The sequence below is a fragment of the Urocitellus parryii genome, chromosome 8, assembly GCF_045843805.1.
Source record: "Urocitellus parryii isolate mUroPar1 chromosome 8, mUroPar1.hap1, whole genome shotgun sequence".
Lineage (NCBI taxonomy): Eukaryota > Metazoa > Chordata > Mammalia > Rodentia > Sciuridae > Urocitellus > Urocitellus parryii.
The window spans coordinates 3442005-3448185 of NC_135538.1; positions in this window are offsets into that span (position 1 = coordinate 3442005).

The window sequence follows — 6181 nt, forward strand, 5'->3', positions numbered from 1 at the left end:
AAAACCTGAACCTCAACTTGGACCAATGAAGCGGGCAATGAATGGCTGGACCTGGCACCCGTGGTTTTGCTAAGTTGCTCTGGGTATTCTAGTGGCCCAAGCTGGTGGTGCTGGCCTCCTCCCTCCCAGGACTTGGTTGGGACCTGGACGTCCCCGGCACAGGGATTCTCCAGGGCCTCTTACTGGTGGGAACGAGACTGAAGCTGCCATGTCAGACCAGAGGGGAGACTTCACTGCGTTGGCAGCGGGGTCCTTCAGTTTTCTGACCAACAGTGGCCCTTGGGGATCCCGGAAACCAGGCATCACCTTGACAGGTCCCTGGCTATGTTCTCCAGAGCCCGCCCGCCTCTGGCCTGCTCAGGGTGTGGGAAGAGGCTCCATGGCTGAAGCCCGTTGAGACCCGTGCACCGTTGAGCCATAGAGTGGCACTGCTTCCCTCCACAGCAAACGCACCGGAGGGGGCTGTCCTGGAGCTGCCTTTGGACTCCCTGGCCTCCAGCTGGAGGGGCGGCCTCAGGCCTCTGTGTGCAGCTCTGGATTCAGCCTGTTTTTGCAGAGATGGTGAGACATTTTCTTCCAGTTCCCCTGTCTGTCACAAACACCCCTTGTCCTGGCTATGCATGCTGGCCCTTGGTCTCCAGGTCTTTCACTCTGCAGGGGAAGGTGGTCCTGCCTCGAACACTCTTCTCCCTCCGGCAACATTAAGCAGGCGTCACCTTTAAGGATCAGATCAGATATTTGCGCCTTTGGGATATTTGCTCCAGTTCTCCCTGGAGAAGCACTGTGTCCTTCTGCACTTATGTCACTACAGGTAGGGTGCTTTTCTATTCATGTGCCACTGTTACCTGGAAACAAGGAAGCTCCCCGAGGAAGTGACTGCAGTGGTCACATCTGGTCCTAACGCTACCTCTTCCCAGCACTTGATATGTCCCATTAACTCTCATGTGTTGGGTTGTGTCCCCAAAGATTTGGAACTTTATACCACCTGTGACTGGAGATGATCTTCTTCAGAAAGAAGTTCTTGACAGATGATCAAGGTAGTACCAGTCACTAAGGAGGCCCTAATCCAGTGTGACTGGGGTCCTTATAGGAAGAGGACATTGGAGCAAGGTGGACACTGGGAGATGCCAAGTGGGGCAGGTTCTACTGGCCCGTCCTGGTATCTGGTGAGCAGCTGCCCACCTGTGGGGACTGTGTGGGACTCCCTTGAAAGAGGGTGACTGCGATTGTTGATGTCCCCAAAGAAGCGTCTCTCCCAACCTGATTTTCACACCATTGTAGTGAGAGGGTCATCACCATCATCCACCCTGGGTAGAAACTGAGAAAACGTGAAGCTCAGCCCTGGAAGGGAGTGAAGTTCCACCCGAATCCCCCAGGACCAAGCACACAGCAGAGACCACAGGTCGGGCAGGAGCTTCTGCTCTGTGTGCAGGAAGCACCCCCAAGGTATGTGAGGGGCCTGGGGTTCTTCCTGGTAATCCTCTGGATGACGTGCCAGTGAGAGGCACCTTAGCTGCAAATGCCACTGTCCTGCACACGCCAAGGGAATGATGGTGTGTGAGCTTCACGGGAGGAAAGGGAGGGGCACGCCCCCACCCACACCACACAAAGAAGGAAACACGAGAGCCAGATTGCAGGTCACAGATGTGAAGAGGGACCTGCTGATGGGCGGCGCCCTCCCCACTCCGGAGGCCACCTGCAGTGTGCTGGGCAGGACCACTCTCCCTGGGCCTCTCTGCCTCAGGTGCTTCCTGGCTCCTGCAGGGGGCCAGGGACAATATGCACCCAAAGCAACAGTGTTATGGGCCAGGCTACGTGGGCAATGACCAAACAGACTCCATGTTGCCCTGAGACTCCTCGTGATGTAAGAAATGCTTCTCCCGGGGGAACACCCTGCTCTGAGCCCATCAACCGTGGCTCAACATAGCGTGTTTGGCAAAACAAGTGACGATTCTTATGTCACATAAAATGGTTCTCTCTTTGGTTTCCATTTTTCTTGGACAATGTACCTGTCAGAGATGGATTGTCTAGAGGTCAGTAGCCATTCTTCACTCAACTAGGGACGTGTTGGCCCACTCCCTTTTCTGCTGATGATTTTAGATCTTATGACATTTGTTTAAGGTTTTGAATCATAGCCACAGCCACTTACACTTTAAAATGGTTTTGGACTATAAAAGGTGTGCTCAAACCCGGGGGGTGGTCCAAGGGTGTAGACTTGCAGCCTGCCCCTCGGCCGCCAGCTGGTGAATAGAGGCTCCGTCTCCTGCTTTAAGATGGGCTGGGTGATTTACTGCAGTCTTGCCTGAACCACAGGAGATGGACAGGAGACCGGCAGGAGGCCGATGGGAGCGGGCGGCAGTCACCCCACCTCCTGGGCTTCTCACAGGACCCTTTCAGGTGTCCCCATGTTCCCCCGCAGCGTCCCTGCCGCCCCCAGCAGCCTTGCCCTCCGTTTCTGTCTGCAGACCTGGGCTGCAGCGCCACCACCAGAAGCATGAGAGCAGCCTGCGGTGTGCGTGGCTGGGAGGCTGGCCTGGGGCGTGGCAGTGCCTCGGATGCCAGCGTCCTGCCGTGTCCTCAGAGAACCAGCCGCTCTCCTGTGTCGGCCAGCTCACGGGGATTTCTGTCCCTTATGCCCAAGAGCCCAGCAGAGCACTCTCAATGCCATCTGGTGCTGCCTCATGCCGGCCAGTGCCTGGGGAAGAGAACGTGATAAAATACGGCCAGAGTCACCTCTACGAAGACTGGTTTAAATAGAGAACATTTGTTCTTGAAAAAAGAATGGAGAATTATTTTCTTCTTTTTTACTTGTAGATGGACACGATACCTTTATTTTATTTGTTTTATTTTTATATGGTGCCTGAGATGGAACCCAGTGCCTCAGGAATGCTAGGCAAGTGCTCTATCACGGAGCCCAACCCTGGCCCCAAGACTGGAGGTTTTAATGCACAAAGATGAATTTGTCCCGTGACTGGAATCCAGATGCCCACACCAGCTTCCTGGAGAAGAAGCCCATCTAGAGGGTGAGGCCCCAGCTCTTCAGAGGGCACTGGCTGCTATGCACCTTGGCTTGGCTTCTGCCCCTGCCGGTGCTGTGCAGCTCTGTCCCCACAGCTGAGGTGCCTGTGTCCTCCTGTCTGCTGTCAAGGTTTCCTTCTGCCTCCCGGTGGCCACCCTGAAACTAACCCAGAGGAATTTTCTGCTTTGGGTAATTCTTTTCTCCTCTTGCTGCACCCTCAAGAAGTTCTTAGATTTTCACCAAGAAAGATGATTTCATTTTGTAGAGAGATTCACTTCCCTAAAGAAACCTTGATCCACACGTCTGACCTGAGGCTGGCTTGCGGCAGTTGAAGAGCATGGCTTTTCGCTGCTCATCTTTTTGGAGCAGGCGCCTGACAGTCAGCAACTCGGTGCCATCCTCCTTGTGGCACCTTTCCTGTTTCTGGATGCTTCACGGAAACTATGAAGCCCAGAACTAGAAACAGAACGAACACCTGCTTCTGAAGACTTAGTCCTGCAGGCCACACAGGGTGGTCTGGGTAGACTTTGCTTCTGGGAGGTGCACTGCCGATCAGGACCCCCACCTGTCACTGGTGCGAAGCAGGTGTCTCCTCTGCAGCCTGACCATTCACAGAAGGACTTTGTCTTACTGACTTCTTGAGCATCCAAGTCTTTCTACTCTTAGAGAACGTTGGTACTTTGCAATCTGCAGAAAATGCTCTAATGAAACCTTCACTGAACACATTATTGCTGCATTTGTGAGTACGTCACTGAGCACAGACACAGACTGGTCACCTGGTGAAAGAGAATGGACACCTGCATCAGCAAAGTGATTCCTAAAGGCAGGGCCACAAGCATTTTAGCGTCTAGCTCTCGAGGGCCCACCACCTTTGCCCATCTGTTGTGGCAGGAATTTGAGATGGCGACGACACATACTAAATGTTATGTCCCCTTTTAAAAATACTTCCCTGGCTTTATCTGCAGAGATGGCGGGTCATCCCTGCTGCTCACCTGCCAGTGCCATGAGCCACCTGGTGCTCCTGGTCGCTGTACTCTGCCTGGGGTGTGGTAGTCACCTGCCCTATCCCCTTCTCCCCTTCTCCCATTGGGGCCCCCAGCCTGACAGCCAGAGGCATCCTCCTAGAACCCAAGGCAGCCCCTAGGGACCCTCTGCAGGGCTGTTCTGGTTCTTAGGGTGTCCCCTGGCTCTCTGTGGTCTCTTCCCACCAACTGCTCTCTTCTCCCTCTCTCCCTCTCCACATAGGGCCAGGGGCCTCTATATGGACCTGGAACTCCCCAGCACACTAGGACCTCAGTCTCTTGCACCATCTCTGCCTGGAATCCTCAGGCTCCTTCCCTTGTGGAATGACCTGGGTCTGCTCAGAGCTGCCTGGGTGGGACCCTCAGGACCTGCTAACTCTTCCCCCAAATGCCTCTGTTACATGTACTTAGAATTGTGTGTTTCACCTGTTTGCTTCACCGTTGTCGCTCCCAGAGTTCTGGGTCTGGGTTGGGTTGGTCCTCTGCCACTGGGTCTGCAGTGGTGGTGGACACTGTGCGTCCCCAACACTTGTTCTGATGCTGGTCTTCTGGATACTGATTTAGCAGTTCTCCTAAGAGTTGGTGACACACACTGGAGAGAAGCCTTTTGTGTGTGGCACACCTGGGCAGCTCTCACCACCAAATGCATCCTGCAGGCCCAGCACATGACCCACGGGCACACACTCAGCTGCCTTGGGAGGAAGCTGGCCACCAAGTACACAAAGGCTCTGTGGGGTTCATATGGAGGGACAGTCTCTGAAATGTTTCCCAGGGAAACCCTGGACCCTGGTGCACGGGGACCCTGGAGAGCCAGTGCACAGCCTGCTTCCTGAGACCTGGCCACGAAGAACCACGAGGACCAGGGGCCGCATTCCCACCCTGCCCAGGCCAGCTCTGTGGTGCACTGTCTCCAAGGTGGATGGTCCTGGTCAGGAGGCAGTTCTGAGGTGGGAAACTGGGCCTTCCTGCAGGTGGCCAACAACAGTTCCCTCACTTCCTGCAGGGAAAGGAGATCTGCACTAGCTAAGCCCCAGGAGAGCCTGGGACGCCAGGTAGTGGTGCTGTTTTGGGTTTTCTTGAAGAACCAACCTCCTCCTGTTTCCTTTCTTCTTACTGATATGCAAATGAAGTTCACAGTTGTGATGGAAAGCTTGGGCAGTCCCACAATCATGATTGTTGCCATTTTGCTTTGCAAAAACTGAAAAAAAAAGGAAAAATTGAAACACAACAAAAAAAAGGGCATATCAAAAAAGACTAGAAACTTAAAACAAAAAAAAACTTTGAAAAGAAGCAAGTGTTTCAAATTAACTTCGTTACTTGTGACAAACTATATGAATACATAGAAGCTTTGTACAACTTAAAGTGACTGTTGCCTACATGAAGGTGAAGGAGTTGGAACTTCCCGCCTCCTGGTGGAAGAGACATCTACCCAGCCTCATTGGGTGGGTGGGGAATTATCTCTGCTCCATGGCAACCTTATAAAGGTAGATGGACAAGGTCTGCTGTCTACTTAGGGACCTGTTTTACAAGTCCCCTAATCCTATGCCCATCTTTTGTTTTGTTTTCTTGTGCTTTGAATGTACTTTAAAGAAAAAATAGAAAACTGAGGTTGTTCCACCTCGAACCACAAGCAGGATGCCCTTGTGAGGATTTATTTTAGTGCTCATGGGCCAAGGCTGCTTATAGAAAGAAGTTCACTGAACCCTCAGAGTGTCCACCACTCCCCACATGTCCAGCTGCCTCTGTCTTCCCTGACCCCAGAAGAGGTGGCACCTGAGCGGGGATTCTCCATGGTGGATGGGGTTTGCCGGCGCCTGCTGCCCTGAAGACCTGCATCCTCCTTCTCAGGAAGCTCCTGGAAGGGCATGCTTTCTATCACAGGGTCACATGGTCTGCCTGCCTGCCTTCCTCCCTCCCTCCCTCCCTCCCTCCCTTCCTTCCTTCCTTCCTCCCTCCCTCCCTCCCTCCCTCCCTTCCTTCCTTCCTTCCTCCCTCCTTCCTTCCTTCCCTCCCTCCCTCCCTTTCTTCTTCCCTCCCTCTCTCCCTTTCTTCTTCCCTCCCTCCTCCCTCCCTTCCTCCCTCCCTCCCAGCCTTCCTTCCTTTCTTCCCTTCCTTCCTTCCTTCCTCCCTCCCTCCTTCC